This window comes from Oncorhynchus gorbuscha, linkage group LG09 (assembly GCF_021184085.1).
Source record: "Oncorhynchus gorbuscha isolate QuinsamMale2020 ecotype Even-year linkage group LG09, OgorEven_v1.0, whole genome shotgun sequence".
Lineage (NCBI taxonomy): Eukaryota > Metazoa > Chordata > Actinopteri > Salmoniformes > Salmonidae > Oncorhynchus > Oncorhynchus gorbuscha.
This window is the reverse complement of record NC_060181.1, coordinates 88507458-88531967: the sequence shown is the minus strand read 5'-3', so window position 1 is coordinate 88531967 and position 24510 is coordinate 88507458. Positions and strand designations below refer to the sequence as shown.

At 39.9% G+C, this 24510-nt stretch overlaps 1 protein-coding gene across 1 annotated transcript in view; it reads right to left on the bottom strand.

Moving 5' to 3' along the window:
* The window catches only part of LOC124044239 (PTB domain-containing engulfment adapter protein 1-like), a 182668-nt gene extending 159020 nt beyond the window's left edge, over positions 1-23648 (bottom strand). Inside the window, exon 1 of the mRNA XM_046363841.1 lies at positions 23546-23648. The gene's annotated coding sequence lies outside the window, so the exon portion shown is untranslated. The remainder of the gene's footprint in view (positions 1-23545) is intronic.
* Positions 23649-24510: the final 862 nt, after the last annotated feature.

Below are 24510 nucleotides of genomic sequence, written 5' to 3'. Positions count from 1 at the left end.
CTAGACATGATTGTGTCGAGGCACAGATCTGGGGAAGTGTACCAACATGTCTGCAGCATTGAAGGTCCCCAAGACCACAGTGGCCTAAATCAATCTTAAATAGAGGAAGTTTGGAACCACCAAGACTCTTCCTAGAGCTGGCAGCCCGGCAAAACTGAGCAGTTGGGGGAGAAGGACCTTAGCAGGGAAGTGACCAAGAACCCAATGGTCACTCTGACAGAGCTCCAGAGTTTCTCTGCGACAATGGGAGAACCTTCCAGAAGGACAACCATCTCTGCAGCACTCCACCAATCAGGCCTTATGGTAGAGTGACCAGACTGAAAACACTCCTGCGTAAAAGGCACGTAATAGCCCACTTTGAGTTTGACAAAAGGCAGCTAAAGACTCTCAGAACATGAGGAACAAGATTCTCTGGTCTGATGAAACCACGACTGAACTCTTTGGCCTGAATGCGAAGCGTCACATCTTAAGGAAACCTGGCACCATCCCTACGGTGAAGCATGGTGGTGGCAGCATCATGCAGTATGGATCTTTCTCAACAGAAGGGACTGGGAGACTAGTCAGGATCAAGGGAAAGATGAATGGAGAAAAGTGCAGAGGGATCCTTGATGAATGTCCTTGAGTGGCCCAGCCAGAGCCCGGACTTGAACCCGATCGAAGATCTCTGGAGAGACCTGAAAATATCAGTACAGTGACGCTCCCCATCCAACCTGACAGAGCTTGAGAGGATCTGCAGAGAAGAATGGGAGAAACGCGTCAAATACAGGTGTGCCAAGCTTGTAGCGTCATATCCAAGAAAACGTGAGGCTATAATCTCTGCCAAAAGGTGCTTCAACAAAGTACTGAGTAAAGGGTTTGAATACCTATGAAAATGTCATATTTCAGATTGTTTTTGATAAAATATATTTTTTAAATAAAATAACTGTTTTTGCTCTGTCATCATGCGGTATTGTAGATTGATGATATATATTTTTTATCCGTTTTAGAATAAGGCTGTAACGTAACAAAATGTGGGAAAGTGAAGGGATCTGAAGACTTTCTGAAAGCACTGTATTTATTTATGCAATTCATTCTTTACAACTTAGTTATGCCTATTTATCAGCATTGGCGCTCATGTTCATGGCAAATTATTTGACCGTGCGCCTTGATAGTTTATATCATTCTCTTTAACGTTTTACTTTGTAAAAAGAAGAACTGTTACTGGACTGTATCATTTACTCTATTAGTAATCAAAAGGAAAACATGCTCTGTGTTGCAGGAGGCCTATAGAATAATGAAACAAATATATCCTTGATTCTATCTGAGTTGATGAGCAAACGGAAACAAACGATGCCAGCCAATATTGCTGGCCCGTTGAAACAACACCTAAACTATTCCCAAACTCATTTCACACCTAATAAGAGTTAGCCTAAAGACAAGGCAGGGAAAGGAGCACAGCTTTATCAAATCCTCCTTCAGATTTGCATGCTGGTAAAACGTTTTGATTTATATATAGTATCAGTATGTGCATATTCTGCAGTTTCTATGACACTTACCTTTGTCAAATAGCTCTCCTAATTCAAGAGGTGCAGCTTTATTTCCAAATGTCACTTTTTCCAAGAATATCCGCACTGTCCATGCGTTCAGCACATGAGCACTCCACTGTCCATGCGTTCAGCACATGAGAACTCCACTGTCCATGTGTTCAGCACATGAGCACTCCACTGTCCATGCGTTCAGCACATGAGCACTCCACTGTCCATGTGTTCAGCACATGATAACTCCACTGTCCATGTGTTCAGCACATGAGCACTCCACTGTCCATGTGTTCAGCACATGAGCACTCCACTGTCCATGCGTTCAGCACATGAGAACTCCACTGTCCATGTGTTCAGCACATGAGCACTCCACTGTCCATGCGTTCAGCACATGAGCACTCCACTGTCCATGTGTTCAGCACATGAGCACTCCACTGTCCATGCGTTCAGCACATGAGCACTCCACTGTCCATGTGTTCAGCACATGAGCACTCCACTGTCCATGCGTTCAGCACATGAGCACTCCACTGTCCATGTGTTCAGCACATGAGCACTCCACTGTCCATGTGTTCAGCACATGAGCACTCCACTGTCCATGTGTTCAGCACATGAGCACTCCACTGTCCCTGTGTTCAGCACATGGCCACTCCACTGTCCATGTGTTCAGCACATGAGCACTCCACTGTCGATGTGTTCAGCACAGGAGCACTCCACTGTCCATGCGTTCAGCACAGGAGCACTCCACTGTCCATGTGTTCAGCACATGAGCACTCCACTGTCCATGTGTTCAGCACATGAGTACTCCATTGTCCCTGTGTTCTGCACAGGAGCACTCCACTGTCCATGTGTTCAGCACATGAGCACTCCACTGTCCATGTGTTCAGCACAGGAGCACTCCACTGTCCATGCCTTCAGCACATGAGCACTCCACTGTCCATGTGTTCAGCACATGAGCACTCGTCCTGGCAGCTAAACACTTGCACATGAGTACTGGCTCAGGCTATTAAGCAAATACTAGTAACTGTCATGCCTTGGTCTTAGTATTTTGTGTTTTCTTTAAATATTTGGTCAGGCCAGGGTGTGACATGGGTTTATATATTGTATTTTCGTATTGGGGTTTGTAGTATTTGGGATTGCGGCTGAGTAGGGGTGTTGTATAGGCTTGGCTGCCTGAGGCGGTTCTCAATCAGAGTCAGGTGATTCTCGTTGTCTCTGATTGGGAACCGTATTTAGGTAGCCGGGGTTTCTCTGTGTATTTCGTGGGTGATTGTTCCTGTCTCTGTGTAGTTGCACCAGATAGGCTGTAATTAGGTTTCACGTTCCGTTTGTTGTTTTGTATTTGTTAGTTATTTCATGTGTCACTTTTTTCATTAAAGTCATGAGTAACCACCACGCTGCATTTCGGTCCGACTCTCTTTCTACAAACGAAGAACGACGTTACAGTAACATGATGAACTTAAAATAAGCTACTGTTTTATATTGATATACCTTTTCTAATTTCCACAATTTTTCTTTAGACCTGCCCAAACAAAATGATAACGGATCTCCTTGTGATGGATTTGACCCTTGAACTAGTGGTTTTTAACTTATAGCCTAGAGCCTTCAAACTCAACTCTGGACCTCAAAGCCAGTTCCACTGCATTATTCCCCTCCAATCAGGAACTGATTTAGACCTGTGACACCAGGTAGGTGCAATTAACTATCAGGTAGAACACAAAACCAGCAGGCTCCGGACCTCGTAGGGTAAGAGTTGAATACCCTTGGAATAGAGTAACAAAAACAAATGAAAATGTTGTTATGTTCTTTGAAATAATTGTTATTTTCTATTCTTATGTTACCTAAGACCATCATAAACACAACCAAATTATTATCTTCCAATAGCATATATGAAAAGTATTCATTAGGCCCTGTGTATGCTAATAGGCTTCCCGACAACGTTCTCTAGCAGATACTTATAGACTGAATGTCCCGGCTGTTCCAGTGTTACCGCTCTACCTCACATCATTGCCCTCAGGCAACAGAAAACCTTTTTGCCCCTCACCCCAATATATATTTTTACTATTTCTACACATGACAATATGTGATGACTTGTCTGTAACCAATCCAATGAGTTAATTACATTTAGATGATTAGCTCAATCAGATAATATTAATTACGGAGAAAGGATTTTATAGAATAGCATGTCATATCACCTAATCCGGCATAGCCAAAGACACGACACTTAGAATATGTGTCAGCTTGAGGACAGTGACAGCAAAGAAAAACTGACCGAGAATCAGGTTTGAGAGGCAGTGAAATACAAGTTCAGGCCCACCTTGTAAAAATAATGCTTTTTTCTACTCATTTATATTTCACATTATAAATGTTCTGAAAATTGGAGATTTTTCTTGGTGTTTTAGTACCGTTATGGCACAGCGATTAGACAATTATATGTGTGTGTGGGGGGGGGGGTAAAAGTGTTTGTATTTTTTACTATTAAAGGCCTAAATCTTCCAAAAAATAGGATGGACTATTTATTTTCATGAAAAACCTAAATGTGTGCAGTAGAGGGTTAAAAGCCCTATGTTCTTGTTATTCATAGAGACAGTTATTTTCTCCTATAGTCAGCCCTCTAATCAGAAATTGGGAGAACTCATTTAAAATGCCTGAAGCTTTAACAGTATGTGTGTGGGGGGAGTAGGCCTACTTAATTAAACATTGGGAGCATTATTAGCTAATAAATGTAATAGTACGTTACAGTGAAGTTTGTGTTGTTTATGGTCCTGTTAAAAACATTCTGATACAGAAGGTTTTGTGTTTCCGTCCATTAAAGTCGAAGCATAGTACATTATGCCTGTAACTCAATGCACTGTTTATTAAATGAAAAAAATATTTTAGGGACAAATTTGAGCAAATTCAAAAGTTGAGATGAATTGCGATTGACTTCAGAAAATCATGTGATTAATCGTGATTCATTATTTTTACAGTTTGACAGCCCTAGTTGGAATCGCACTTTAATTCTGTCGCTCAAATAAATATTGTATCCGGAGCAAAAGGAACTCTCCCAAATCCTTAGTGGGACAACACTGAGAAAGGAAGTCTTTGATTTTGTCAGCCATAGGGTTGCAAAATACCAGGGACTTTGGTTTTCTCTGGTTTTCCAGAAATCCTGGTTGAAGGATTCTGAATGTTCCATTTATTCCCTCCTGATTCCGGGAATCTTCCAACTGTGATTTTATGAAAAACAGAGAATTTATTGAAAGTTTCCAGAATTCTGCAACCCTATTCAGCCAGTTGATGACGTCTAACACCTTTAAAGACAAAATGTGTACCTTTGTCAGGTGAGAAATACAATTGCAATATACAACGTTGGTACAACTTGACTTCACATGCTCACACAGCCCTTGGTTTTGACAGTAAATAACATTTGACTATAAGCAATCATCTTCAGTGAGCTAACCATACTATTAAGCCGTAGCCTATACTGCAAAGATGACTCTGATCCATTCAGAGTTCAATACAGAATATATGTTTTGAGAAAATCATGCCATAATCGCTTCCAACATCAACCATGAATCAACTGATCCAAGGATAGAGAAAGGATGCCCAGAGTTTTGAATCAACACCCTGATCTGCAGGCCTCGAGAACTGACAAGTCAACTGTGAGCATAAACAACAGCATTAAACAGAGTAAATATGGATTATTTTGGCACGAGGAGGCAGCATTGTAATGGTTACCCTATAAATCTCATTAGTTTTTATGTGGATTAACTTTATGAGGGCGTCTGCCTGGGAGTTCTCTCTAGCCTTGACTGATTGAGGGAACCAGAATGAATAACTTACTTATCGGACCTAAGTTATGTATCACACCGTCTGCAGCCTTGCCAAAATATATGACCCAAAGACGTTTCAGGCCTGCCACGATGAGATATGCAGTCTGGCCCATAGAGGACGAATGGAGCTATCAGCCCTTTCCCCCTAAAGCACTAAACAAACCAATAAAATACAGATAATTCCCCGATTCATTACGAGCAGTAGGATACTACAGGCATGTTGTCAGAAGCGATGAAAAATGCCAAAGCGCCGCGAGGCTGGGGAGCTTGAAAATTAATGGGAAATCAAGACTAATGAGTGTGATATGAATGGCACCCTGCTAGAAATAAAAGAGACATAAAAAGTCACTACGGAATCATGTGGACATTAAAAGCTGCCATTTTGCACATAGTGTGATATTTTCACAAATCGATTCCTTCTCAGAAGCTCTCTTTGACAAAAAATAGAAAGAGAAACTTTTCAGAAATACATGCCGGTCATTTCTCAAGGGGTGTTGGTCTACAAAAGACATGCCTTGCTGTGTTTCCAGCAGTCGTAATGTCAGTGCCAATGCCAATGCCAGACTGTTTCTTAGCTCTGCTTAGCTGGGTTCTGAACGCTGTCAGCTCCGAACGCTGTCCGTCAACTCCTGTGGAGCTGAACGAAGGGAATGTCTGCCAGGCTACCGTGAATGCAGACACTTGACACGTAATCCACTCCACGATGGGTGGCTAAGTAATAAAGTTCTCACACTATACAGCAAGAGATTTGAGAACTAAAAACTCAGAGCCGCATTTACAAGAAAAAAATGATGTTTTGAGGGCAACACGATTACAAGGGAACAAGAGATAAAAACACTCAACCTTTGAATCCAGATCAAAACAGATCTAAACAGCATAGATTGATCTAACACAGCATAGATTGATCTAACACAGCATAGATTGATCTAAACAGCATAGATTGATCTAAACAGCATAGATTGATCTAACACGGCATAGATTGATCTAACACGGCATAGATTGATCTAACACGGCATAGATTGATCTAACACAGCATAGATTGATCTAACACAGCATAGATTGATCTAACACAGCATAGATTGATCTAACACGGCATAGATTGATCTAACACAGCATAGATTGATCTAACACAGCATAGATTGATCTAACAAGGCATAGATTGATCTAACACGGCATAGATTGATCTAACACAGCATAGATTGATCTAACACAGCATAGATTGATCTAACACGGCATAGATTGATCTAACACAGCATAGATTGATCTAACAGCATAGATAAAAACATAGATTGATCTAACATAGATTGATCTAACACAGCAGATCTAACACAGCATAGATTGATCTAACATAGATTGACGGCATAGATTGATCTAACACAGCATAGATTGATCTAACACAGCATAGATTGATCTAACACGGCATAGATTGATCTAACACAGCATAGATTGATCTAACACGGCATAGATTGATCTTACACATCATAGATTGATCTAACACAGCATAGATTGATCTAACACAGCATAGATTGATCTAACACGGCATAGATTGATCTAACACAGCATAGATTGATCTAACACAGCATAGATTGATCTAACACGGCATAGATTGATCTAACACGGCATAGATTGATCTAACACGGCATAGATTGATCTAACACAGCATAGATTGATCTAACACGGCATAGATTGATCTAACACGGCATAGATTGATCTAACACAGCATAGATTGATCTAACACAGCATAGATTGATCTAACAAGGCATAGATTGATCTAACACAGCATAGATTGATCTAACACGGCATAGATTGATCTAACACAGCATAGATTGATCTAACACAGCATAGATTGATCTAACAAGGCATAGATTGATCTAACAAGGCATAGATTGATCTAACACAGCATATATTGATCTAACACAGCATAGATTGATCTAACACAGCATAGATTGATCTAACACAGCATAGATTGATCTAACAAGGCATAGATTGATCTAACACAGCATAGATTGATCTAACACAGCATGCATTGATCTTAAACAGCATAGATTGATCTAACACGGCATATATTGATCTAACACAGCATATATTGATCTAACACAGCATACATTGATCTTAAACAGCATAGATTGATCTAACACGGCATATATTGATCTAACACAGCATATATTGATCTAACACAGCATAGATTGATCTTACACATCATAGATTGATCTAACACAGCATAGATTGATCTAACACGGCATAGATTGATTTTACACAGCATAGATTGATCTAACACAGCATAGATTGATCTTACACAGCATACATTGATCTTAAACAGCAAAACAGCCTCAAGCATAGCCTTAATGCACTCAATACTAACCATAACAGAAATGAGATAGACATATGTAAATCCTTGGAAAAAGCTGTTTCTGATAAGGAAGTGTAGGGAAGGTTGCAGCTTCTGATATAGCAGAGATGTACAACATAAATTAATCCAGAACAGGCAGCCATCTTGAATCCTAACTAGCTAATTGTGCAATGCTATGTTCAATATTCTATTACCTCATCAATTAAAAAAGCAATAACACATTCATCAACAAATTACATTTTGGAGACTGTTATTAATTAATTCAAAAGTATAACTATGTCCACGATGTGACTGTTTGAAACTCATTGATATTCAATTGCTGTGAGTTTGTTTTGACAATAAGTGGTCGACATTAAAACAGTGAAAAGAGGTGAACATTTCTTTCTTGATGTGATTTACAACACAACTCAATAAGATTATCATTAATGACATAAGCAGCTTGTAAATAAATGGTAGCAAAACTTTTAAATGGTAGCAACTTCCTCGCAAATAATATACTAAACAAAAATATACAGGAAACATGTAAAATGTTGATCCCATGTTTCATGGATGGAAATAAAAGATCCCAGAAATGTTCCATATGCACAAAAACGTATTTCTCTCAAAAGGCCACTCTAAAATGTGAAGATTTGTCACACAACACAATGCCACAGATGTCTCAAGTTTTGAGGGAGCATGCAATTGGCATGCTGACTGCAGGAATGTACACCAGAGGTGTTGTCAGAGAATTGAATGTTCATTTTTCTACCATATGCCACCTCAAGAATCATTTTAGAGAAATTGGCAGTACGTCCAACCGGCCTCACAACCGCAGACCAAATGTTACCATGCCAGCCCAGGACCTCCACATCCGGCTTCTTCGCCTGTGGGATGGTCTGAGACCAGCAACCCAAACAGCTGATGAAACTGTGAGTTTGCACAACCGAAGAATTTCTACACAAACTGTCAGAAACTGTTTTACAGTTCCCGCCAATTTCCAGCAAATTTGCACAGCCATTGAAGAGGAGTGGGACAACATTCCACAGGCCACAATCAACAGCCTGATCAATTCTACAATTAACAGCCTTATCAATTTAACTTCATGGCGACTACTCTAACTTAGTTATAGTGGTGGGATTGTCCTTAGCATGGATTCAAGATGACAGTAAACATCAGGGTTAAGGAAGTAAAAGACATCGTAATATCTCAAAAATACAAAACATTACACTTGAAAATGTGGGAATTTGTTTATCTCAAAACAAGCAGTAACAAACTGTTTATAGGTTCAGTTGGTAGTGCATGATGCTTGCAACGCTGGGGTTATAGGTTCAATTCCCACAGGGGACCAGTATCAAAATGTATTAACTCACTACTGTAAGTCGCTCTGGATAAGAGTGTCTGTTAAATGTGAAATCTGTACAACATTTATCATGTACTTCCTCTCTGCCTTAGCTGTGAATTGACTACTACACCATTCTGACCTGTGACAGTAGGCAGTGCTCCTCCAAAATGGTCATGAATGGAAAGGTCTGCAGTGTTTAATATTTTAGGCTACATCCAATTCTAATCTCTGTTAACCCAGGAGGTTTAATCTCACAGAATTTGTTCAGCTGCGAGATTAACTTCTGTGTTCATACGTGTTAGAAATTGAGATTTGTGGCAAAAACAAAGTCCCCCCTATTGTGTGGGCTCACTCGAGGTGAAGCAGTGTAAAAACTATCTTCACCCAATCCTGATATGTCCAAATAACCTGGAACAAATGCTGATCTCAAGCACCCCATTCAGTCCTGGCAAATTATCTTGGTCTAAACACAGAATATGCCCACAGGAGATTAGGACCAACCAAATACACAGATTATGCCATTATAGGTTCTGAGACATTCTGCATGAGAAAATTATGGATTTAGCAAGCAGGTTGGTCCCATCTCAATAAGCTTATCAAAATTGCATTTACAGAAATTACACATTATTGGAAGTTTTTTTTGGAAAGGCATTATTTTCTGATAAATCTGCTGTTAAATAGTTAAGTGACTGAAAAAAAACAAATGTGTGCAACCTGAGGCTAAGTGTTGTCATAAGAGACAGGGCAGGTGGATTAGGAATCCATTTAAACCTTCCATTGCACAGCTTATCTTTGTTTACAAAATACTGCCCACACACATCCTATGGCGTTCTGCATTAGCATCGAACATCCCCATGATATGCAGTTGTTCAGGGAAGCTAGAAACCATTATACACAGGCAGTTAGAAAAGCCAAGGCTAGCTTTTTCAGGCAGAAATTTGCTTCCTGGGACACTAACTCAAAAAAGTTCTGGGACACTATAAAGTCCATGGAGAATAAGAACACCTCCTCCCAGCTGCCCACTGTACTGAGGATAGGAAACACTGTCACCACTGATAAATCCACTATAATTGAGAATTTCAATAAGCATTTTTCTACGGCTGGCCATGCTTTCCACCTGGCTACTCCTACCCCGGTCAACAGCACTGCACCTCCCACAGCAACTTGTCCAAGCCTTCCCCATTTCTCCTTCTCCCAAATCCAGTCAGCTGTTGTTCTGAAAGAACTGCAAAATCTGGACCCCTACAAAATCAGCCGGGCTAGACAATCTGGACCCTTTCTTTCTAAAATTATCTGCCGAAATTGATGCCACCCCTATTACTAGCCTGTTCAACCTCTCGTTCGTGTCGTCTGAGATTCCCAAAGATGGAAAGCAGCTGCGGTCAACCCCCTCTTCAAAGGGGGACACACTCTTAACCCAAACTGCTACAGACGTATATCTATCCCACCCTGCCTTTCTAAGGTCTTCGAAAGCCAAGTCAACAAACAGATTACCGACCATTTCGAATCTCACCATACCTTTTCTGCTATGCAATCTGGTTTCAAAGCTGGTCATGGGTGCACCTCAGCCACACTCAAGGTCCTAAACGATATCTTAAACGCCATTGATAAGAAACATTACTGTGCAGCCGTATTCATTGATCTAGCCAAGGCTTTGGACTCTGTCAATCACCACATCCTCATCGGCAGACTCGACAGCCTTGGTTTCTCAAATGATTGCCTCGCCTGGTTCACCAACTACTTCTCTGATAGAGTTCAGTGTGTCAAATCGGAGGGTCTGCTGTCCGGACCTCTGGCAGTCTCTATGGGGTGCCACAAGGTTCAATTCTTGGACCGACTCTCTTCTCTGTATACATCAATGATGTCGCTCTTGCTGCTGGTGAGTCTCTGATCCACCTCTACGCAGACGACACCATTCTGTATACTTCTGGCCCTTCTTTGGACACTGTGTTAACAACCCTCCAGGCAAGCTTGAATGCCATACAACTCTCCTTCCGTGGCCTCAAATTGCTCTTAAATACAAGTAAAACTAAATGCATGCTCTTCAACCAATCGCTGCCTGCACCTGCCCGCCTGTCCAACATCACTACTCTGGACGGCTCTGACTTAGAATATGTGGAAACTACAAATACCTAGGTGTCTGGTTAGACCCTAAACTCTCCTTCCAGACCCACATCAAACATCTCCAATCCAAAGTTAAATCTAGAATTGGCTTCCTATTTCGCAACAAAGCATCCTTCACTCATGCTGCCAAACATGCCCTTGTAAAACTGACCATCATACCAATCCTCGACTTCGGTGATGTAATTTACAAAATAGCCTCCAATACCCTACTCAACAAATTGGATGCAGTCTATCACAGTGCAATCCGTTTGTCACCAAAGCCCCATATACTACCCACCATTGCGACCTGTACGCTCTCGTTGGCTGGCCCTCGCTTCATACTCGTCGCCAAACCCACTGGCTCCATGTCATCTACAAGACCCTGCTAAGTAAAGTCCCCCCTTATCTCAGCTCGCTGGTCACCATAGCATCACCCACCTGTAGCACCCGCTCCAGCAGGTATATCTGTCTGGTCACCCCCAAAACCAATTCTTTCTTTGGCCGCCTCTCCTTCCAGTTCTCTGCTGCCAATGACAGGAACGAACTACAAAAGTCTCTGAAACTGGAAACACTTATCTCCCTCACTAGCTTTAAGCACCAACTGTCAGAGCAGCTCACAGATTACTGCACATGTACATAGCCCACCTATAATTTAGCCCAAACAACTATGTCTTTCCCTACTATATTTATTTTATTTATTTATTTATTTTGCTCCTTTGCACCCCATTTTTTTTTTTCTACTTTGCACATTCTTCCACTGCAAATCAACCATTCCAGTGTTTTACTTGTTATATTGTATTTACTTTGCCACCATGGCCTTTTTTCCCTTTACCTCCCTTATCTCACCTCATTTGCTCACATTGTATATAGACTTATTTATACTGTATTATTGACTGTATGTTTGTTTTACTCCATGTGTAACTCTGTGTTGTTGTATGTGTCGAACTGCTTTGCTTTATCTTGGCCAGGTCGCAATTGTAAATGAGAACTTGTTCTCAACTTGCCTTCCTGGTTAAATAAAGGTGAAATATGTTTTATTTTTTTAAACACACACGTCTAATGAAAACTAGTTAAACTAGTAAAAATAGGTTCTTACAGTCCCCTCAACCGTTTTGTGATTTTGTTTAAACCATAGGGTAAAAGATCTGCAATGCAGGCTCGACTGAATCGAGACACCAATATAGACCTGACATCATATAACCATGATGACAGCCTGCATTTTATTAAGCTTTACATCACCTTTGACACCAAACTATTAAAAGTTTATTCATGTTACTGTCAAAGATTAGGGGGAAAATAAATAATTACAGCGCTTATATTTAGTTGCTTCGTTAATACACTGCAGTTTACAAGGACATGTGTGAGGAAAATGTGCTGCAGAGTGAATGTTCAATTCCAAATATGCATCAAGTCAACAAGAGTCATTTTATTAAAGGTCGCTATAAGTCATTGTAAAATTGACAGTGGCCCAAATGAGAAAATTACTGGCCAGGGCCAAGATCAAATGAAAAGCTAGTTTTGCACGCAGAATTTAAATCGTTGGTGATCTCATGTTTCATTTGCAGTCTGGGCCAGTACCTTTTATAGCCTACCATAAAATCTGATATTTACACTGATTGTTTAGAAAACAAAAATAAAATCATCCCCCCCCCCCCCAGTGATGACATACATTACAGCCTATATTAAATCATTTCAAATGTAATCTTCCCCTCCAGAAATGTGCCCAATAGCATATTGATAAAAATCTTTGGGGCTTGTACATGGTCCATATTATCAGGCAGTTGTGCTATTTTAGAAAAAAGCATTATCACCTGTCTGATGCAGCATGGTGGCTACATGACTGAAGCATGATCACCTGTCTGATGCAGCATGGTGGCTACATGACTGAAGCATTATCACCTGTCTGATGCAGCATGGGGGCTACATGACTGAAGCATGATCACCTGTCTGATGCAGCATGGGGCTACATGACTGAAGCATGATCATCTGATGCAGCATGGGGGCTACATGACTGAAGCATTATCAGTCTGATGCAGCATGGTGGCTACATGACTGAAGCATTATCACCTGTCTGATGCAGCATGGGGGCTACATGACTGAAGCATGATCACCTGTCTGATGCAGCATGGGGGCTACATGACTGAAGCATGATCACCTGTCTGATGCAGCATGGGGGCTACATGACTGAAGCATGATCACCTGTCTGATGCAGCATGGGGGCTACATGACTGAAGCATGATCACCTGTCTGATGCAGCATGGGGGCTACATGACTGAAGCATTATCACCTGTCTGATGCAGCATGGTGGCTACATGACTGAAGCATGATCACCTGTCTGATGCAGCATGGGGGCTACATGACTGAAGCATGATCACCTGTCTGATGCAGCATGGTGGCTACATGACTGAAGCATGATCACCTGTCTGATGCAGCTGGGATCCCCCTCTTTTCAGTAATTTTCCATCAAAACAGTTGTATTTTCCCAAGATTGCATTTAGGAATGTTATGCAGTGACTGGGATTATTAGAACACATTTCTTTCTGAGCAGCAATCATCTATATGTATGAGGAGTTGCTGCTCTTTTCACCCAACAGTTGATGTTCAGCTGATAAGTGAACGACTTCGGGAATGAATCTGTTTTTTAAACAATTATATAGTGCTAGACTACAGAATAGCATTATTACAATATTCACTTTGTATTTAACCAGTGATTTGTGTAAATAATGTTCATGTCTTAACAAGCAAGCAGCTCCATAGTGTAGGCCTTTGTAAACCTTTTTTGCTAACAATGACTTAGCTGTGTCTGATATGAACAAAGACTGGAAAGCACGTGGAGGACTTTTGAACGTGTGTGCCGATGTTCAACTCTGAATTAATGGACATCCCGCCTCCGCTGAGACGGATCTGGTACGAGAACCCAGGACCTAGCCTACTGAGGTGGGGCTCACTCGAGACCGAGAGGGAAGGTCTTTAACACAAAACTATTTAGGCAACAGGGATCTTGATCCAGGAGGGGACTGAATGTCTCTGCTGTAACCAAAAAGCTGATCTTGACATCTAGCCAAATGCATAACATGAGCCCCGAGCTGCAGACATTTGGTTTGATACATCTTAGATGTATCATAGTTTTACTTAACTTGTAACTATAAGCAGTGGCATAGCATGCTTCCACTGTATTACAATGCTCTAAGAATTCATATCTGGTTGCTCTGGTATGGTCTCACAAATGATGAAATCTTACAAAGTCATTTCCCCGCTGGCGTTGGTGGAACACCAGAATCTATGCGAAGTGATATATTGTGTTTCTGACCGCCCTTGTACAGTGGTCACCACTTCCTTGGAGATCAAACTGTTGAGAGCTTGTTTTTAAAGGACATCCCGAAAGTCTGGCTGTGCCCAGAGAATATTGCACATTTAGTACCAGACCAAAGAATGTAGCGGTACACATGAAATACGTTAATAACAAGGACATTGTAAGATATTTAATTAACATATTTAAAAAGGTATAATGCTTATTTAATTGTCATGTATGAGCTGTTAAATGTCTTATTATGCGGTGGATAACATATATATTTACACTGAGTTACAAAACAATAAGAACACATGCTCTTTCCATGACACAGACTGACCAGGTGCATCTAGGTGAAAGCTGTGATCACTTCTTGATGTCACTTGTTAAATCCACTTCAATCGGTGTAGATGAATGGGAGGAGCCAGGTTAAAGAAGGATGTTTAAGCTTTCAGACATGGTGGAAGTGTATGCGTGCCATTCAGAGGGTGAATGGGTAAGACAAAATATTGAAGTGCCTTTGAATGGGTTATGGTAGTAGGTTCCAGGCACACAGGTTTGTGTGAAGAACTGCAACGCTGCTGGGTTTTTCAACCTCAACAGTTTCCTGTGTTTATCAAGAATGGTCCACCACCCAAAGGACATCCAAACAACTTGACACAAATGTGGCGAGCTTTGGAGTCAACAAGGGCCAGCATCCCTGTGGTTCTTTACTTCATTCACAATACCTTTTTCTATGAATATTAGAATGTTTTCATTCCAACATGATTTCACACAAAATGGATTTTCAGAAATGTACTACTCTTTTACAACTCAGTCTGTGATTGTTTTACAATGCTTTTCCCAATGCAAAGTATTCTTACAGAAGTAGAACACACACAAAAGTGCAGTCAATTGAGAAAACATTGACTGTGAAAATACATTATAAAGTGTGCCTGGGAGTTGAGCAGTATTATCTTTGATACAGTAGCTCGGGTGGTTCTAAAAGACTTCCAGTTCCATACATTGTTTGAATAACAAAGGGTCCCATCACAGCTTGGAAAGTCTTTATTCAATAACAACAATGCCCATCTGCCTGGAACAGTTAAGACAAAATCATATATAATCACCGAAGGGGGAATATTACAGGACCTAATAACTTTCCGCCACATCATTGGCAAGGGGCAATGATTAATTGAGATGTGTAATAAGTGCAGAGAGGATTAATTCACTCATTACGTCTGAAATTCAAAGCTTTGACATTTCAGGGAGTCAATGCATAAGTCAAGCAAGACAAAAACATCAAAAGTCTCTGTTTCACTGACTCGCTCCTGCCACACACTGTCCTCCATTAATGAAAGAACAATTTAGACATGTCATTATTGCCTGCACGCAGACGTGATATTAGTTATTAGCATTTCTTTGAGATGAGTGCAGGTTCTCCACTGAGTGTCCATCACCTTTTAAGTTTACCTCAATTACTAGTCACGTTAGGAATGGGCCTATTTGGTTCAAGATATATATTTTTCTGTTATAAGGATGGGGTTAAAAGTAAACTCTGACCAATGGAATGCAGCAGTAAGTGATAGAGGCAGCTCCTAGGCTTGGAGTGATGGAGATCTCAGTGAGATCTCAGTGACAGTGAGGGATAGTAAGCATCGGCTGAATGCGATGATGTTATCAGTCCGCGTGAGAATGGTCTAAGACTCAGACAGACTGGAAAGACCACTGAAAGTGTTGACTGAGTACACTGAGGAGAATACTGTTGTTGCCGTAAGGTTGGGCAAAGGGAAATCCTCAACCCTGGCACAATGGCTAAGTGACAAAACTATTAAAGATGCATTATAAATGTTTTTGTATCATTTCAGTCAGTAGTTTTGAAAGCAGTGCTAACAAGCCAAAACAGGTACATGAAGATCGGCCAAATCCTCCATTTCTTATATGTTACTTCCTGCAATTCTTTTTTTAAAGATCCTGCAATATGTTTTTGTTATAAATTCGAATTTGTACAATATATTATGAATTATTTGTAAGTGTATCCTGTCCATTCTCTTTAAGTCAATATCAATTAGTCACTGAATAAAATTTAATTTTGATGACACACCATTCTCTAACATTTAAAACATCAAATGAAAGAAAATCCATCAATTTACCATAAAACATTTAGGCTTGTCAAGACTAAGATCTAAGGAGCAAGAGGCAGAAAATGGCAGCTTTGAGTTAGTCTCTACGCTGATGATCAGACAGAATGTTATTCTGCACACTACGTTTGAGTCAATCTAGATCAGACAGAATGTTATTCTGCACACTACGTTTGAGTCAATCTAGATCAGATAGAATGTTATTCTGCACACTACGTTTGAGTCAATCTAGAGAATGTTATTCTGAATGTTATTAGAATGTTATTCTGCACACTACGTTTGAGTCAATCTAGATCAGACAGAATGTTATTCTGCACACTACGTTTGAGTCAATCTAGATCAAATAGAATGTTATTCTGCACACTACGTTTGAGTCAATCTAGATCAGACAGAATGTTATTCTGTACACTACGTTTGAGTCAATCTAGATCAGACAGAATGTTATTCTGTACACTACGTTTGAGTCAATCTAGATCAGACAGAATGTTATTCTGTACACTACGTTTGAGTCAATCTAGATCAGATAGAATGTTATTCTGCACACTACGTTTGAGTCAATCTAGATCAGACAGAATGTTATTCTGCACACTCTACGGTTTAGTCAATCTAGATCAGATAGAATGTTATTCTGTACACTACGTTTGAGTCAATCTAGATCAGATAGAATGTTATTCTGCACACTACGTTTGAGTCAATCTAGATCAGACAGAATGTTATTCTGTACACTACGTTTGAGTCAATCTAGATCAGACAGAATGTTATTCTGCTCACTACGTTTGAGTCAATCTAGATCAGACAGAATGTTATTCTGCACACTACGTTTGAGTCAATCTAGATCAGACAGAATGTTATTCTGCACACTACGTTTGAGTCAATCTAGATCAGATAGAATGTTATTCTGTACACTCTACGGTTGAGTCAATCTAGACCAGACAGAATGTTATTCTGCACACTACGTTTGAGTCAATCTAGATCAGACAGAATGTTATTCTGCACACTACGTTTGAGTCAATCTAGATCAGATAGAATGTTATTCTGCACACTACGTTTGAGTCAATCTAGATCAGATAGAATGTTATTCTGCACACTACGTTTGAGTCAATCTAGATCAGACAGAATGTTATTCTGCACACTACGTTTGAGTCAATCTAGATCAAATAGAATGTTATTCTGCACACTACGTTTGAGTCAATCTAGATCAGACAGAATGTTATTCTGTACACTACGTTTGAGTCAATCTAGATCAGACAGAATGTTATTCTGTACACTACGTTTGAGTCAATCTAGATCAGACAGAATGTTATTCTGTACACTCTACGGTTTAGTCAATCTAGATCAGATAGAATGTTATTCTGCACACTACGTTTGAGTCAATCTAGATTAGACAGAATGTTATTCTGCACACTCTACGGTTTAGTCAATCTAGATCAGATAGAATGTTATTCTGTACACTACGTTTGAGTCAATCTAGATCAGATAGAATGTTATTCTGCACACTACGTTTGAGTCAATCTAGATCAGACAGAATGTTATTCTGTACACTACGTTTGAGTCAATCTAGATCAGACAGAATGTTATTCTGCACACTACGTTTGAGTCAATCTAGATCAGACAGAATGTTATTCTGCACACTACGTTTGAGTCAATCTAGATCAGACAGAATGTTATTCTGCACACTACGTTTGACTCTACGGTTGAGTCAATCTAGATCAGACAGAATGTTATTCTGCACTACGTTTGAGTCAATCTAGATCAGACAGAATGTTATTCTGCACACTACGTTTGAGTCAATCTAGATCAGACAGAATGTTATTCTGCACACTACATTTGAGTCAATCTAGATCAGACAGAATGTTATTCTGCACACTACGTTTGAGTCAATCTAGATCAGACAGAATGTTATTCTGCACACTACGTTTGAGTCAATCTAGATCAGACAGAATGTTATTCTGCACACTACGTTTGAGTCAATCTAGATCAGACAGAATGTTATTCTGCACACTACGTTTGAGTCAATCTAGATCAGACAGAATGTTATTCTGCACACACACTACGAATTTGAGTCAATCTAGATCAGACAGAATGTTATTCTGCACACTACGTTTGAGTCAATCTAGATCAGACAGAATGTTATTCTGATCAGTCAATCTAGATCTAGATCAGACAGAATGTTATTCTGCACACTACGTTTGAGTCAATCTAGATCAGACAGAATGTTATTCTGCACACTACGTTTGAGTCAATCTAGATCAGACAGAATGTTATTCTGCACACTACGTTTGAGTCAATCTAGATCAGACAGAATGTTATTCTGCACACTACGTTTGAGTCAATCTAGATCAGACAGTTTGAGTCAATCTAGATCAGACAGAATGTTATTCAGACAGAATGTTATTCTGCACACTACGTTTGAGTCAATCTAGATCAGACAGAATGTTATTCTGTACACTACGTTTGAGTCAATCTGTTTGAGTCAATCTAGATCAGACAGAATGTTATTCTGCACACTACGTTTAGTCAATCTAGATCAGACAGAATGTTATTCTTATTCTGCACACTACGTTTGAGTCAATCTAGATCAGACAGAATGTTATTCTGACACTCTGTTGAGTCAATCTAGATCAGATAGAATGTTACACACTACGTTTGAGTCAATCTAGATCAGACAGAATGTTATTCTGTCAACACTACGTTTGAGTCAATCTAGATCAGACAGAATGTTATTCTGCACACTACGTTTGAGTCAATCTAGATCAGACAGAATGTTATTCTGCACACGTTTGAGTCAATCTAGATCAGACAGAATGTTATTCTGCACACTACGTTTGAGTCAATCTAGATCAGACAGAATGTTATTCTGTTTGAGTCAATCTACGTCAGACAGAATGTTATTCTCAATCTAGATCAGACAGAATGTTATTCTGTACAGTCAATCTACGTTTAGTCAATCTAGATCAGACAGAATGTTATTCTGTACACTACGTTTGAGTCAATCTAGATCAGACAGAATGTTATTCTGTACACTACGTTTGAGTCAATCTAGATCAGACAGAATGTTATTCTGCACTACGTTTGAGTCAATCTAGATCAGACAGAATGTTATTCTGCACACTACGTTTGAGTCAATCTAGATCAGATAGAATGTTATTCTGCACACTACGTTTGAGTCAATCTAGATCAGACAGAATGTTATTCTGCACACACGTTTGAGTCAATCTAGATCAGACAGAATGTTATTCAATCTAGTCAATCTAGATCAGACAGAATGTTATTCTGCACACTACGTTTGAGTCAATCTAGATCAGACAGAATGTTATTCTGCACACTACCTTTGAGTCAATCTAGATCAGATAGAATGTTATTCTGTACACACGGTTGAGTCAATCTAGATCAGACAGAATGTTATTCTTGAGTCAATCTAGACCAGACAGAATGTTATTCTGCACACTACGTTTGAGTCAATCTAGATCAGACAGAATGTTATTCTGTACACTACGTTTGAGTCAATCTAGATCAGACAGAATGTTATTCTGCACACTACATTTGAGTCAATCTAGATCAGACAGAATGTTATTCTGCACACTACGTTTGAGTCAATCTAGATCAGACAGAATGTTATTCTGCACACTACGTTTGAGTCAATCTAGATCAGACAGAATGTTATTCTGCACACTACGTTTGAGTCAATCTAGATCAGACAGAATGTTATTCTGCACACTACGTTTGAGTCAATCTAGATCAGACAGAATGTTATTCTACGTTTGAGTCAATCTAGATCAGACAGAATGTTATTCTGCAACTACGTTTGAGTCAATCTAGATCAGATAGAATGTTATTCTGCACACTACGTTTGAGTCAATCTAGATCAGACAGAATGTTATTCTGCACACTACGTTTGAGTCAATCTAGATCAGACAGAATGTTATTCTGCACACTACGTTTGAGTCAATCTAGATCAGACAGAATGTTATTCTGCACACTACGTTTGAGACAGAATGTTATTCTGTTTGAGTCAATCTAGATCAGACAGAATGTTATTCTGCACACTACGTTTGAGTCAATCTAGATCAGACAGAATGTACGTTTAGTCAATCTAGATCAGACAGAATGTTATTCTGCACACTACGTTTGAGTCAATCTAGATCAGACAGAATCTACGAGTCAATCTAGATCAGACAGAATGTTATTCTGTACACTCTACGGTTTAGTCAATCTAGATCAGATAGAATGTTATTCTGCACACTACGTTTGAGTCAATCTAGATCAGACAGAATGTTATTCTGTACACTCTACGGTTTAGTCAATCTAGATCAGATAGAATGTTATTCTGTACACTACGTTTGAGTCAATCTAGATCAGACAGAATGTTATTCTGTACACTACGTTTGAGTCAATCTAGATCAGACAGAATGTTATTCTGCACACTACGTTTGAGTCAATCTAGATCAGACAGAATGTTATTCTGCACACTACGTTTGAGTCAATCTAGATCAGACAGAATGTTATTCTGCACACTACGTTTGAGTCAATCTAGATCAGACAGAATGTTATTCTGTACACTCTACGGTTTAGTCAATCTAGATCAGATAGAATGTTATTCTGTACACTCTACGTTTGAGTCAATCTAGATCAGATAGAATGTTATTCTGTACACTCTACGTTTGAGTCAATCTAGATCAGACAGAATGTTATTCTGTACACTCTACGTTTGAGTCAATCTAGATCAGATAGAATGTTATTCTGCACACTCTACGTTTGAGTCAATCTAGACCAGACAGAATGTTATTCTGTACACTCTACGTTTGAGTCAATCTAGATCAGACAGAATGTTATTCTGCACACTCTACGGTTGAGTCAATATACCAAACCTGTGTCAACCTAAATTACTGTGGGACTTCCTCCCTATAGTCTACTGCACTTCAAACAAGTGCCATTGCAGACACAACACACACCTGACTGACGGTGCTTGACTTGTTTCAAATGCATCCTTCACAGAACTCTGCATGACCAGATACAGTATAGTTCAGTGGAATGTTCCTAAACCCAGTAAAACTGTGACGACACATTGGAGCCTTAGCCTACATGCCAGCTCAGGGGGTTTTAGCTGAATAACATGTTGTTCTTTTGTCGCCTCGCTTATATTATGACCTTAATTTAACTATGCGCTCCAATCGTACCCAGTGTTCCATGACCGCTTCTACTTCTCTCGCGGTCATGGAGGACCACTGAAAATTGAAAGAAAGATCAGTTGGCTCTCTGCTTTATCCTGGGCTTTAAAGGCTCATTCACAATGATTTGCAAAAGGCGTAATTCATTGTGTAAGAGCCTAAAGGCATTGCACATGGCATCAAGACAGGTTTCAGTTGCTCACAATGGAAACATTGTTTGCCCAGATACATTAGGCTAAATATCCTTGTTTCTCGGGTAATGGTCACTGTAACAGACAATGTTTGGTAGGTGGACATGTTTCTAATAAAACAGTCAATCAATCGAATCAAACCAACGTTTGTTGGTTGCGTACACAGATTTGCAGATGGTATCGCAGGTGCAGTGAAATGCTCATGTTTCTAGCTTTAACAGAGCAGTAATGGCTATACAATTCATCAAATTGCCACAGACACTACAATACTACTTCAGAGATGAAAACATACATCAATGGAAATGGTGTATGAGACATGGTCGGTGAAAAAGTCACAGCCAGCATCATGCAGTACATTAACCATGTGAAATATGACCACAAAAAGACATGCCACATGTCCTCTAGTGGACAGAGTTCATTTTGGCACTGAAAGCAATAAACAATTCTCTGGGAGGTAAACGTGGACTGCATGTCTTTTCCATTCGGAGCTCCTCTTTTGCCTCAGGGTGAAAACAACAGTGCCTGCAGTATCTCTACACTGTCCCAAACACTGGAGGACAAATTGGGGTGGCAGGTAGCCTAGTAGTTAGAGCGTTGGGCCAGTAACTGAAAGGTTGCTGTATCGAATCCCAAGCTGACAAGGTAAAAATCGGTCATTCTGCCTCTGAACAAAGCAGTGTTCCTCAGTAGGCCGTCATTGTAAATAATAATTTGTTCTTAAACTGACTTGCCTAGTTAAATAAATAGAAAATAAATCCAGATCTTTGGCAAAATGCAAAAGACTGCCCCCATGGATGAAATAGTGCAAAGTAATGACCAGTATGAAGTTGCTGAAGGTACCATGGTGAAAGTGTGAAAAACATAGCTTACTCAGTGACAATGACAACTGCAGTCACAAATGTCTGAAATAAACATACAACATCAACAATATTGAAATAGGTCCTAGTAGTATATATTATTATTTTTCATCAGCTGTTTAATGAAATGTACAATTTGTATGGCAATTACATATTCTCTGAAAGTCTGAAAAATCGATAAGCAACTGTTTTTAAGCAGTATAGCTTACCACAGTGAAAAGACAATGTAACACCGTTACAACTGGTAATAACACCGTTATATTATATCTGGTCTTTATAAACTGCAATAATGAAAATGTACCTCCCGCGTGTACCTCCCGCGTGCACTGAAATACGGTGTCTCGGTGGCTTGATTTATGCATGCAGTTGTGGAACATGATTCCAATAGACGAATTGCAAATATGTAGCATTGCACTCAATGCAGTATTGCCTTCTGTCGTCATGTCTACCAACAGTAAAACTTAGTGCCACTTGACGCTCGCATCCACGCTGAAGCAAATAAACCTGTCGTTCCGAGTGCGCGCTACAAAGTTTATTGTCAACATCACGGAGTAACATTGAGAATATGTGAACATAGAATGGACCTATCCGCACTACAAATACACTGATAGCAAATGTATAAAGTTCGACATATTTTGCACTTGCAAGAAGTGCATTATTATTCTTCACTAGGCTGCGCGGACGTGTTTTGTACAGAAAACAACAAGAAGGCTACACAAACATGCGACTCGATCAACATCCAAACACAAAAACTATTGAAACAAGTGTAGGCTAATCCAATTCCAAAAACGTATGAAAAAAATCTGAATTGACTTACATTACAACACGACAGTTAACGGGCTGTCCTGAAAGATGGTCCTCGGCGATACCACATCAACCCACTCTCTCATGCCCTCATCTCATCTCAACACACATATGGTGGGAAAGTTTAGTGACGTCAACGTACTCGGGTTAACGTTGCAGATCTACTGGAAGTGCCAGCAAGCTGCACATTTAAAGCGACAGATCATGAGGTGATAACAAATTGACATACATCTGGACATCAAGTGCCACCTTTCAGGGTGATTTTTTTTGCAGCTAGAAAACGTGCAAAAAATACAATTTCCACATACAATTAACTCATTATAATTGGTAGAGTCTCTGTTTGAATTAGTCAATGTAGTTTTTCAACCAGGTCTCCCGAACTCACAGACCTAAGAATAGTTTAACTAAAACTTGCCTCACCCCTCCTCTAAGGTCTTTATGATGTATCAACTACCTCTCTGAGGACGGCCATTTGATGATTAAAAAGTAGGGCCATAGGTCCCTGAAACACTGATTGTTCTATCTGTCTACTTTTTGTATTCTGGATAATACACCCGATGATCTCATATTGTTGTTAACACATTCATTCAGATTCCATTATAGTTGACAATTGCATTTCAACAAGAGTACTCACAGAAAGCGTGCATCAGGCCATTTTTTTTTATTTGTGAAATGAGGCCCTGCATCACGAGTGCAGAAGAGCACGGCTCCACTATATCCATCACCATCACAGCTCATCACACCAGCAGTCAAAAGAAGACTCGCATGAAATGTCTCTAAAATATTGATGGCAGAAATGTTCAGGTGAGGCTTCTCTGACTGAGGCTGATATGAAGGTCCATCAGTATGGAAATTGCTTACATTTTGATATGAGTTTCAGATTTAAAACATCCTTTGCCACGGATGCTGAGAGCAGGGGCCTGTTCCCTGTTGGGGTTTCTGAGTGCGAAAGGTGGAAGGTAACCTTATGGTGAATGG